The sequence below is a fragment of the Ovis aries genome, chromosome 5 (genome assembly GCF_016772045.2).
Source record: "Ovis aries strain OAR_USU_Benz2616 breed Rambouillet chromosome 5, ARS-UI_Ramb_v3.0, whole genome shotgun sequence".
NCBI lineage: Eukaryota > Metazoa > Chordata > Mammalia > Artiodactyla > Bovidae > Ovis > Ovis aries.
This window is the reverse complement of record NC_056058.1, coordinates 100914841-100927972: the sequence shown is the minus strand read 5'-3', so window position 1 is coordinate 100927972 and position 13132 is coordinate 100914841. Positions and strand designations below refer to the sequence as shown.

General features: G+C 38.0%; 1 long non-coding RNA gene across 1 annotated transcript; it reads right to left on the bottom strand.

Annotated features, from left to right (window-relative positions):
- Nucleotides 1-3642: 3642 nt before the first annotated feature.
- Nucleotides 3643-11953, bottom strand: LOC132659909 (uncharacterized). The gene is made up of 2 exons (XR_009600943.1): nt 11856-11953; nt 3643-8953 (listed from the first exon to the last, which is right to left on the bottom strand). It is a non-coding gene; the product is annotated as an uncharacterized LOC132659909 (long non-coding RNA).
- Nucleotides 11954-13132: the final 1179 nt, after the last annotated feature.

The window sequence follows — 13132 nt, the reverse complement described above, 5'->3', positions numbered from 1 at the left end:
GTCACTGAATGGTTTTATTTACCTGCGTGCTAAAGAATCTGCCTGCAACGCGGCAGACCTGGGTTAGATCCCCAGGTTGAGAAGACCCCCTGGAGAAGGGAGAGGCTACCCACTCCAGTACTCTGGCCTGGAGACTCCCACGGACTGTATGGTCCGTGGGGTCACAAAGAGTCAGACACGACTGAGCGACTTTCACTTTCACTTTTTCCACGTCGCTTCAGTCGTGTCACACTCCCTGTGACTCCATGTACTGTAATCTGCGAGGTTCTTCTGTCCATGGAATTCTCCAGGCAAGAATGCTGGAGTGGGCTGCCGTGCCCTCTTACAGAGGATCCTCCCAACCCAGGGATGGAACTCGTGTCTCTTACCTCCTGCATTGGCAGCTGAGCTCTCCTAATCTTCAACTATTATATTCTGCGTGTCTGACAGGATACAGAATTGTTACTTATTTTAAAAAAATTAACTCTACAAAATGTAACATAATCATTCTTTCACTTTCTACACAATCTTATTTTGTTCTCATTATTATATTTAATCATACATTTCTTCCTTATAAGAAGAAATATGTCAAGAATATCTCCAATAATTTTATGCGGAGAGAATTTGACTCTTTTAAAAATATAAAACATTAGGCTATGTTAAAATTTACTGCATTTTCAGTTTTTTTGGGGGGAACTTGTCCTGTTCTAAAAGTTTAACTCACCGTTAATAAGCTTTCTGGAAAGCATTTGGAAATAATACATGTCAGAAAACATTATCTATTACTTGTTACATTATTAAATTTCCACTTATCTCCAGCATTCAAAACTAGCCAAGGGATTGAACATTCCTGTCATTTTTTAACCTTCAGTTTCGAATGATTCTATAAGTAACTCCCCACCTCTTAAAAAGTACAGATTTAGCTGCGTGTTGTTATCATCTCATATCACAGTCCATATGAAGTTTATTTAGAACTTTTTATGAAGTATGATAAATTTATTTTATTGTCAACATTAAATTTTATGGTTCTGTGCTTTGTATGTGATGAGAAATGGAAGCTTTGTATATACTGAAATAAATAAAAATATATTTAAAGTTCTTCATCCCGCCTTCGTAAATAAGACACATTCTTTGCACTTTATGGAGGCACGCAATGCATACAAAACTCATGTCACAAACTACCCGAGCCTTCATTAACCAGAACATTGTTCTGCAGCATCGGAAACACCTACTTCAGAAACAAACCCTAAAGACTAAAACTAACAACACCTGGTGAGAATATATCTACAGAATATGTTTTTTTTTTTCTATTTAAAAATAGTAGTTCATATGATAATTTCCTCAGAAATCCTATATGCTAGAAAGATCCTGATCCCAAATTCTAGGCTAAGCTGGTTTCAACAAAGTTCTGAATATAAGAGAATAAAATTTCTGAAAGTAGATCACCAACCTATTATAACTGGGGAAAAAAGATATGTGTAAAACTGGGTTGCACTAAGTGAAACAAAAAGAGAGTTAAGTCAGAAGTAAGGCAGACATGGGCTTTCCCGCGGTGTCTCTGGAAAAGAATCCACCGGCCAGTGCAGGAGACACAGGTTCAATCCCTGGGAGGGGAAGATCCCCTAGAGAGGGAAACTGCAACCCACTCCAGCATTCTTGCCTGGGAAATCCCACGGAAAGAGCAGACTGGTGGGCGATGGTCCACGTTGTCTCAAAAAAGTTGGTCATGACTGAGCAAGTGAACCACAATGACAAGGCAGACATGGGCCTGATTCCCAGCACTGCAACTTCCTAGCTTGATTAGCAAGGTACTAATCTGCAAGTTACTCTCTTTTAGCCTCCTCATGGAAGACTGAATTCCACGTTACCTGATGGTTGTATTTAAAATGTACCCACCATATATTAGACTTTCAATAAATGTTAAGTTTTTAAATATTTTGATATAGTTCATCAGTATGACATTGGCACATGAATTCAGCAGATATCATATAAAAAGCAAGACTTTACCAAAGAACGTCTCTAGGCCACAAGTCTGTGTCTCTATACACCACCTACTTTTGAATTTGTCTGAACAAATATAGCAAACTACAGGGAACATAATAACAAATATGCATAAATCAAGAATTACCATTTTGCCACTTCTGAGTGCCATTCTGTGGTTTTTCCCTGTTTTCTAAATAAAATAATTACAAATTTTAAAATAACTTTATTCTATTTCCTACAACTCTTCTTTTCTCAGGGACATCGACATCATAATGTTATACTAATATCATTTAATATATGGTTTTACATATTCACTACATATAAGCATCAGATAATGTATGCCTGTTTTGTTTCACATAGATGCTATTAATAATTGTCCCTATTTTTCCATTCATTTATATAGTATTTCATTTTGATAAAAACTAGTATTAACTGAACCTTTCCAGGTTTCCTAGTAAAGTCAAATTCACTCAGCTGTGTCCCATTCTTTACAACCCCATGGACTATACAGTCCATGAATTCTCCAGGCCAGAATACTGGAGTGGTTACCTTTTCCCTTCTCCAGGGGATCTTCCTGACCCAGGAATCGAACTGGGGTCTCCTGCATTGCAGGTGGATTCTTTACCAGCTGAGCCACTAGGGAAGCCCAAGAATACTGGAGTGGGCAGCCTATCCCTTCTCCAGCGGGTCTTCCTGACCCAGGAATCAAACTGGGGTCTCCTGCATTGCAGGTGGATTCTTTATCAGCTGAGCAACCAGGGAAGCCAGGTTTCCTAGTAAACTAGGTGTCAATTACTGTTAAATATTTCATGCGTATTAATTCATTGTATCCTCCTACCTTGTAGAGACTTTGTATAATCCTCTACATTGTAGAGACTTATTTTTTTTATATTTTAGTTATAATTCATTGTATTGTAAACATTATATACACATTTTATAATATTATTTTATAGACAATCTAAAAGGAGCACAGAGAAGTAACTTGTACAATGTACTACCTACTACATAGGTAGTTATTAATACATGGTAGACCTGGTATTTGAAATCAGGATGTCTGCATCCAGAGTCCATATATAAACCATATTTCCCTGTGCTCAAAATCAAAGAATAGACCATGTGTTTGTATTTATTTTCCTACTGATGGACAAATCAGTTATGCCATTTTTTTTTTTACCTTCACAAACAATGTTACAATAAGTATCTTTGAATCTGTCTCCTGATTTCCACAAAAGAGATTTTTCAAGACAAAAGCTCAAGATGGGTTATTTGGAAGTCTCGGTGTACATACATATCCAATCCACATATGGGGCATTAAAAAGATCAAAAGGCTATAATTGATAATATTTCCTTCTAGTTAAAGACCTCTGGTTTGGGGGTTTCGCTTGATGTGTCTGGTATTTCTTGCTCATTTTGTGTTAAGGCATACCTCAACATCAGGAGAAAATCTATGCCTACTTAAGGGACTTCTGATCTCCTAATGAGGAATTGCTAGGTAAAATACTGGGGATTCAGTTAAATTAGGATTTCTGATAAGCAATGAGTATTTTAGTATATTGCATGGGACATACTGTACTTTGAATTCTGAAATTCAAATTTAACTCGGTGTTCTTACTTTTATTTGCTAAGGCAACACTGCAGATAAGCCATCCACTGGATGGCTAACACAAGAATTCCCCCTTCTTAGTGGTAGGCTTGGAGCGGAGGTTATTGATCCAGCATCATATAATCTAGCTGTACAATAAATGGGACCACGGCCTGTCTTTCAGAACTGATTATGCTTCACTCGAGTGGAAGCAGACAGAAGATGCATATGTATATTACCCAACTTTTTCCTGATAAAGTGTCGCCTGAAACCTTCCCTCGGTTGTGTATTAGGGGCTGCAATGCCTCCCTCGACTCAGGAGAATCTCTGCCTCATTTCTTCTTGCACACTGACACATTAATGCCTTCACACTGCACTCCTGAGAATATAACTAGACGGATCATTATCATATGCCAACCTCGTCTCTCTTGCCTCTTCAATCTTGAGCCCACATTCGCTTCCTCTCCGTTCTGTGCTGTAAAAATGTACTCAGGCACTTTAAACTGGGTGGCAGATCACAAAAGGCGCTGTCAGTAAGCTAAATTGGCATTACATTAAATAATGAGGAATTTGCAAGTGGAAGAACACCCGATGTGATCCACCCTATACCTCATTTTATAATAATAATAAAAAAAGAAGTGGAATTTAATCCAAATTGAATCATCTCCCCCTTGAAAATGAGACCTTCCGAATAAGCAGGAACAAAAGGACAGCCAGTAGGTCTTAGGTACTGCAGCTGCCAAAGATGAAATTTCTGCTCCAGGGCATACTCATTTCACTAGTTAAGTGCTACTTGAACTAATAGCAATTTCTTAGGTGAAAAGAATTTTGATCCTTTTCTTCTTTTTCCATTATGGAGCTTTGGCATTTCATCAGTTGGCATACCCTACCCCATTGTGCTGAAATGTTTCGAGGGTTTTGCAGACAATATGGAGGATGCTTTTGTCTATAAAATAAAACCATCAGTTCATACTGAAGGTTTTTTTTTTCCCCCCAAAAAAAGAAGTAAAGTTGATTACTCGGCATCAGTCCCTCATCATAGATACTACTGAAGAAAAAAAGGAGTGTGAAAAACCCCCAAAGGACACGAAACTCATGGGGAAATAATGATGTCTAAATGCTATAGAGAGCAGCCAGAAGTGGAATAGTATTTCTTCTGTGAGGACCTCAGTAATAACCCATGAATGATGAGACTTATTGCAAATGGCAAGAGTGCTGTGAGAGAAGAATTTAAAAAAAAAATATATATATATATATATACTACATTTTGAAGGATACCGTTTCACATACCCATTCTCCTTCCCTTTCTTCACAGATCATTTGAGTTCTCTTTTTCATTACTCCTTATTCCAAACAACAATAAATATTCACTGAGAGCCAAATATGTGGCAAGTACTAAAAGGTCCAGTAATGCAAAAGCCATAATGTCTGATCTTAGAAAGATCCAAGTCTGATGTAAAAATAAATACTAAGCAACTGCAAAGCAAATGTAGAAACACCAATAATGTGATATGCGGGGGATCCACACACACAGGAGGGAGTAATGGTAATCACAGAGTTGACCAGGAAAAGACTCACATAGAAAGTGACCTAAGTAGGAAAGTTGTCAAATGGGAGAAGGGTTTGGTCAGGTTAGAAGTGGGGAAAGGAAATCCCAACTAAACGGTTCAGCCAAAGCAATAAATAACAAATAATCTGATTGTCAAAAGAATTTGCCATTTGTAAGGCTGAAACTGGAAAAATATGCTGTGGTAAGATTCTGTGCAGCCTTACAAGGTCTTTCAGAGAAATATGGATGTTATGTGCACGTAGAGAATAAGAAGCAAATGTGGGCACACGACAAAGGAATGCAATGTGATTCAGTGTGTATTCTTAGTGGCACTGTGAATAATGGGTAAGAGGGAAAAGTTAGAGGGAGTTACAGCAATTACAAAATCATTATGATTATCTAGTTAAAATACATGATGATAATTCAAATAAGGCAGTGGTCGCACAGAAAATGGAAGGTAGATTCACTCGGAAAGTAGAAGGGATGGATTTAGTGACAGGTTGGGTGAGAAAGGTGACAGAGATGACTCTAAGATTTTTCTCTTTCATGAAGGAGTATATTCTGATTCTTTAGGAAGAAATTTTGGCAGATGAGGGAGAAGATGAATGTTAACTTTCGAATCTAGAAATGAAGCTTCCAGAATCACATCTATTCTTTATTCAATAAATGTTTATCACAAATTTAGATTCGTATCCACAGAAAAAAGGAAAATGAGCTGGAAGTTAATTAACTGGACATATCATAGATATTTTTCTTAAAATGTTCATAATTTTAAGTTTAAAGTCTAGATAGCTGGAAAGTGTGTAAATAGTTTCAGATCATAATTACTAGACCTGTGTAGCAAATTGACAGACTTCAACACACTAGCTTATTAGTTCTGTCTTATATCTGTGCGACCACTGTCTTATAACTCAATAGAGTGGAACATTCAGGGGGCAGAATAGATTCTGTTCTTGAAAGACCTATTAAAGTTTACTAGTGACTTAGAACAACATATGTTTACAGAGTTTCAAATCAATTAACCAATTGTTAAAGAAATATGTTTCATTATACTAAAAAGAAATCTCAATTCATTTGAACACTTATCCATGCAATTTTAAATTCAAGTGAGAATAATAATAATTGAGACTGAAATTTTTAATATAAAAGTACTTTTACAAACATTATTTCTTTTAAAATTATATAATCTCACATGAACCTGGCACTATTCTCATATAATCTGTTTTGTAGATTTAAAAAAAAATGAAAATTCAGTTTTATCAAAAGTCATACTGCTTTTGGTAATGAAGTTAAGACACACAAAATCTTTTCACTTTACACCACTAAATTAGTCTGTAATAGCAACCTAAGACAACTCAGAACAAAAATATTTGTTGAATTCCCTTCAAAAAAGGAATCTGATAAGATTGCATAAAAACAGCAAGACTAAGGAAGACATTCCCAGCAGAAAGAAACAGAATAAGAGCAAGAAATAACGACCATGGAACAGGAAATATGATTTGATTTATGACATACATTTCTATTAATAAGAGACTAATAGAGTCTGCGGTCATACTACAAAAAAATTTAGTAACAGGTTACGATGTTACTAAATAGGAGGGGTCAGAGTTCTGTTTCTGTTGATGTTTCTGAAGATACATGTTTTCGAACAAAATCTTATATGCAACCCTGATAAATAAGATATATTAGCAACATCTCAGTGGAAGCTGGAGCAAGGGGGTACAGTTTCATCTGCTTAATATAGCTGCTTAATATGATACACGTGACAACAATAAAGTAGAATTCTTATGCTACAAAAATCCCTACAAAGTGAAAATGCTGTATTCAAATAAAAATATAAAATATTTGCATCAAATATTTGTAGCCAATAGAGATACTTGTTTAAAATATAAACAAATGTGAATTTATAAAAGAAATAGAGCAACTACCAAAAACATAAATGAATAAAGCTATGGGAAGTTTTATACAAAATATACATTCATGAAAAAACACTCAACATAATTAATGAGATTCAAGTTAGAGACATGTTATAATAAGATTTGCCCTATCACATTAATGACTACTAAAAAGTTATAATGCCCAATAAGGGCATGAAGAAATAAGCACTGGCATACACCCCAGGAGAAAGAATAAGTCTCTGGCTTGACAGGGTAACTGTGCAATTAATTACATTTCAAAGGCATCTGACACTTGACTTAGTAATTCTTTAAATATTTATCACCATATATACTTTTACTGATGCAAAGATACATGTACAAGTTAAATCATTATATCATTGTTCTATTGTAAAATCCTAGGAACAGCATACCAGGAATTATTTTTGTTTAATTATGTACATCAAAACCATGAAATACAAGGCTGTCTTTAGAAAATTAAATTTACAAGTGCTTTGTTTTGGAAAATTCTCAGTAATATACATAACTGAAAACAAAAAAAGTAACCATTGTGTCTCATATTCTTATATTTGATCATATAATTGTATACAAAGTATAAGAAGCTGCTTATTTTTATATACTGGCCATCCAAACACACTGAATTTTATCAACTAATAACTAGCTTTAAATAAGTAAAAGCAGAAATAATAAGGTATAGAGAGTATCAGCTGTTTTAAATTATTTAAAAAAAAAAACTGAAATGCAGATGGACCTACTTGAGAGCAAAACCAAAGAGAATATAGATCTTTACACAGGCCTCATGATATAGATCGGAGAAGGCAATGGCACCCAATCCAGTGCTCTTGCCTGGAAACTCCCATGGATGGAGAAGCCTGGTGGGCTGCAGTCCATGGGGTCGCACAGAGTCGGACACGACTAAAGCAACTAAGCAGCAGCAGCATGATAAGCTTAGAGTCCAGAGATTTCCTCTCCTAAACATTTCCAGACCTGAGGGCAAGAGGGGTGGAGACGGGGCGGAGAGGGGGCAGGCGGTGCAAAAGAGGCAAGCAAGAACCGAGAGAACAAAGTTGAGGGGTTTGGGGTTTGGTTGTCTTTTTGGTCCCAAACAGTGTTTATCTAAGATATAACTGAACATGGAAAAAGTCCCAGATCAGCATCTAGTATAGTTGAATAAATCATCTTATCATCTTGTATAAATACACAGAATTTAGCTTTGGGTCCTTGACGTTTTCCCAGAAAGAATGGAAATAGTTTCTGTGTCTGTAAATCTACACAGATTGTGAAGTACCCTTCACCTGCCTAGAATGTTTATTAAGAATTCCATGTATTCCAACAATAATTTCCATTCACCAAGGACTTACTAATAACATCATACTTCAGTGAATACCTGAATATGGCCTCAGGCTATGTTGGAAAGACGTTATGGAAATCCCTCCTCTTGTTTTCAAACATTATCTTCCAGAAGAAGGCTAGCCAAGAAAGAAATTCGTTCATTCATATTCCCTCTCTCACCGTGCATTCCACCCCTCCATCTCCCTGTCAGTTTCTCTTGCTGAATTGGGGAATCCCTATTACCTCTTCCCTGCTGCAATCACTGCACGACTTTGTAAATCAGGAAACTGATTCAGTTCCCAGATCTTTTTTCTATTCTGAAGGCCATGTGGTAACACAGAAAGAAACAGCAAGACTTCCTCTTATTGCATCTACCAACTGATATCAATCAACTGCTGTATGTGAAATCACTTTATAAATATTAAAAGCACTGTCAACGTAAGGCAGAATTATTTGGCTCAGTAATAGTAAGAATGGCTGCAATGCAGAGAGAGCACAGTCTTGTCCTTACCTCAGCTCTTGACAAACCGCAGCACTATTCTGCCCACATCAGGCCTTGGCTTTATTTCTCCATAGACGTGACTTTTATCTTTCACTTTTACAAACGTCCATCTTTTCTCCAAAAAATGCAATCTGCTCAGAGCAGATAACAGAGATATTCACTGTTAAGAAGGGGTGGTTAGCAAGCATCACCAATAGTAGTTGAACTCTTTTGTTTAAGGGCTAATTATTTATATCCATTTTTATAGTTTCTTTACAGTAGTTTTGGTGATCCAAAATCCTGTAATGGCTTCATGTTAAGCAAAAACGAGCTTGAATGAACATCTTGGTGTTTCTGACAAATAGTTTCCACTGACATTCTTGTAAGTCAAGGGAAAGAGAAATGTATATATATGACTTCAAATATTTGAAGAACCTCAATCTACTACAAGTTCCAGAAAGCAGTCATAGGATTAATAAATAAGACCAACTCATTACGTGGGTTCTAACAATATTAGATAATGGCTTTCATTTAATTATCATTTCCCCTTCCATTCTGATATGTTCAAAATTGATTAATATTATCAAAACTTAACCAAAACATGAATTATCTTGCAAAGGTGACATCAAAGCAATTGAATTCCATTTTTTAAGGACAAAAAGATAAATACAAAAACTCTTTTTTTTTTAGCATCATAAGGACTTAGCCAAACAATTTTAAATTTAATTTCATGAACTTGTGCTGAGGAGTTCCCATGGATTACTAGCTGAACTAATTTCCAGCTTGAGATTCCCAAGCCAGGGTAACCCAAAGATCCCCAGCTCAAAACAAATGTATATTTTATAAGACAAGAGGTTTGTCCCACAGATGGTTTTACTCCACATTGTGTTTATTTTGGAACCAGAAACGTCAATTTTCATAGAATATTCAAAGAAAATATCATATGAATTCAACTGATTTTGATAAGTTGACATTCTATATATTACCATGAAAAAACAAGGATAAGTTAGAAAAAAGGAAAGTTCAGCTAGAAAAAGAGAAGTCCCTACATGTCAAAAAAGAAGTGAACAGACAAAATCGCAGCACTCAGGAGAAGCTGACTTTCAGGGCCAGTAACGTTTTCGATTGAAAATTGGCACTAATTTTGAGCCGAATGCCTCTTAGAGAACTAAAACTATGTGTTAGATATGCATATGTTACATAAAGCTTCCTTTGTGAAGCCCTTATCACTGCAATGTTTCCTATCTTACAGAAAATCCAGAGACACAACATAAAAGATTAGTGTCTTTGGACATTTTAGCGGAAAAAAGAGCACGCACAACACAGAAAAACTTCCACCTTGTGTTCAGTGGGTAGTCTATGGTCCTACACCTTTCCTTTTCTCATCAAGCATCAAGCCTTAGAGCCACGGCCCAAGTTTGTGTCCCCAGGCACTCCATTTGTACTTGATCCATCTCAAAGTTTCCTGTCTTTGGAGAGGGCTTAAAACCTCCTGGAATTTAAAATAAATAATCTTTAAAGTCTCGTATCCTTTCTCTGCATTTGTAACTCTCTTCAGGTTATAAATAAGAGAGCTCACTCAGAGTACAATTAAGTAAAAGGGTGTAATATTTTGTAAGTATATAAGAAATCTTCACAAAACTGAAGGGCAAGAATATGACTGTCCCTTAGAAAAGAATGTATCTAGTAAGTAAAGTTTATAAGATATTCAAGAAGTATTCTATCTGGCTATGTCTCTGTATCTCTGCTCTATCTTTTATGCTGTATACATTTTTTTTCTCAAACCAGTTCACATCATAGAAAACATATGAAACACTACGTAGGACAGACTTTACCAAGGTCTGTATTATTTCTACCAAAAACAAGGCTGGAAATTCTGGATTCTTGGCTATATTGCCCATAATTCACTACAGCCCATAACTCATGGATTAAGATTGTGGATAAAATACAAAACCGAAAACCAAAATTACTAATTAAGCACTCCAAAAAAGTAAGACCTGTGCAGAAAAACTAAATGTTGGAGGCGTGAAGCAGAGATGTGTGTTTCATCTTGGTTTTTTCTTTCCTGTGACTTTGCCTTGAGTGGAGTCTTAGTCACAGAGATAATGAAAAAAAAAAGGTAAGGCAGATGAAACTGATAGAAATTCCATCAACCTGGAGACTGGGGTGATGGGGGCCCTGTGGGCTAAGGGACATACACGGTCACAGAGGGGAGCTAACCCAGGAAAGCATTCCCCTGATTCGGTATATGACCCACTCATGCCCTGCGTTTGTGCTTAGTGGCTCAGCTGGTTCCCACTCTTTGTGACCCACTGGACTGTCAGGCTCCTCTGTCCATGGGATTCTCCAGGCAAGAATACTGGAGAGGTTGCCATGCCATCTTCCAGGGGATCTTCCCGACCCAGGGATCGAACCCATGTGTACCGTGTTTGCGGGTGGATTATTTACCTGCTGAGCCATCACAGAAGCCAAGTCGTAAAAGCTAAAAGTTCTGGATTCTGGTTAGAACCACTCCCACAAATCGCAGACTAACACCCAACACTGGCGTAAGAAGGACTCATACAAACACAGTAAAGACTTAGAGAATGAAGCCAAGATTTGAACCAGTGTGGATAGTAGGTGAGGGACAACTTAGCGTAAAGTTGCTGACTGGCTTCAGTTTACATTCCTGCGGCAAAACAAAGCTCTGAGTGATCCAGAGCAATCACATTACATTGTTGATGATCCAGTCACAGTCCCAGACTCCTAATTTCTCCTCCGTTCAAATCTCCAACACCTCCTCCCTCATCCTCCCAGTCACTTCAAAACCTTGCTGCATAAATCACTGAGAAAACAAAAGAGAAATTCCCGCCAGCTTCCAGAACAGAATGGCTTCCATACCTTATTTGTGGCACCTACAAAGCTCATCAACAATTCTCAGGAAATACAAGTAGAATCTGGGTCATGAAGTCTAACTTTTGTGTGTTTTTTTTTTTTCCCTTTTCCTTTGTGCTGGGTCTAGCTTTGCTTGTTCATAGGATGCCACGTGCAGAGCCTCGCGCCGGGGCTTCATACCTGAGCTCCTGGCGTGAAATGGTGATGCCCAGGCCTCGGCTCTGCAGGGCGCGGCCACTTGCAGAGATGCCGCACCTGGCGCTTCAGTCTCCCGAGAGGCGAGCGGACTGCAGCTGCGCTGAGAACTCCCACCCCTCCTCGGCCGCAAACCGGCGCTCTGTCACGTGGCCCCCACGGCGGCCTTTCAGGGGGCGCATGCGCCTTTTCAGCGCCAGGCTCCAGGTCTGAGGAAGACACGTTTTCCAAGGACACTGGAGTGGGGAGTGGTTTCAGGATGATTCACACGTGCACTGCATTTACCGTGCACGTTAGCTCTATTACTCTTACCTCAGCTCCGCCTCAGATCAGGCATTCAATCCCAGAGTTTGGGGATCCCCCAACCTGGAGCCTGAGCACCCCTGTCTGTCCTTTGAGCAAACAACAAAGGTTTCCTTTGCGTCTGTTGGCTCTGAGGACACCAGCAGAATGACCTTACGTGGGGACGGACTCTGGAGGGCCAGTAACACTTGCCTCACTTCCCCTGTTATCAGGAATAAACTGCCTGTTTTTTTGTTGTTGTTGTTTGTTTAAGTCCTTGCCTCCCTCTGGGCACTAACTCCCATCCTTCTCAGGAAAATAATCTAGCAATTCTCTCCTCTATATCCTCTTTTTTTTTTTTCTTTTTTATTTATTTTTGGCTGTGCTGGGTCTTCACTGCTAGGCACAGGCTTTCCCTAGTTGCCCCGAGTGAAGCTACTCTCTAGATGTGGTGTGTGGGTTTTTCATTGTGGTGGTTTCTCTTCTTTCAGATCATGGGCGTTAGAGCACACAGGCTTCAGTAGTTGCACCATCCGGGCTTACTTGTTCCACAGCATGTGGAATCTTCCCGGACCAGTTATCAAACCCATGTCCCCTCCATTGGCAGGTGAATTCTGAACCACTGGACCAGGAGGGAAGTACTCTCCTTTTTACTATTAGACGCTTTTCTCCACTGTTTATTTTTTTACCAGCATACAGCCACACTTCCATTGCTTCAATATTAAAAAAAAAAATTTCTGTATACTAATTTTCTCTTAATTCACTTTTTTTCTTTTCTTCCATTTAGAGCTAAGTTCTTTTAATGAATTTATCAAATCTGCTGTCTAAAATTCTCTCTCATTCTTTCTCGAACCTGCTTTGATCAGACATTTTATACCATATCTTATTCACACTGTGAAAACTGTTCTTACCAAGATCGCTGAGCACTTTCACATGGTAATCAACCAGTAGATTATACACGTGATATGATGCATTTGACA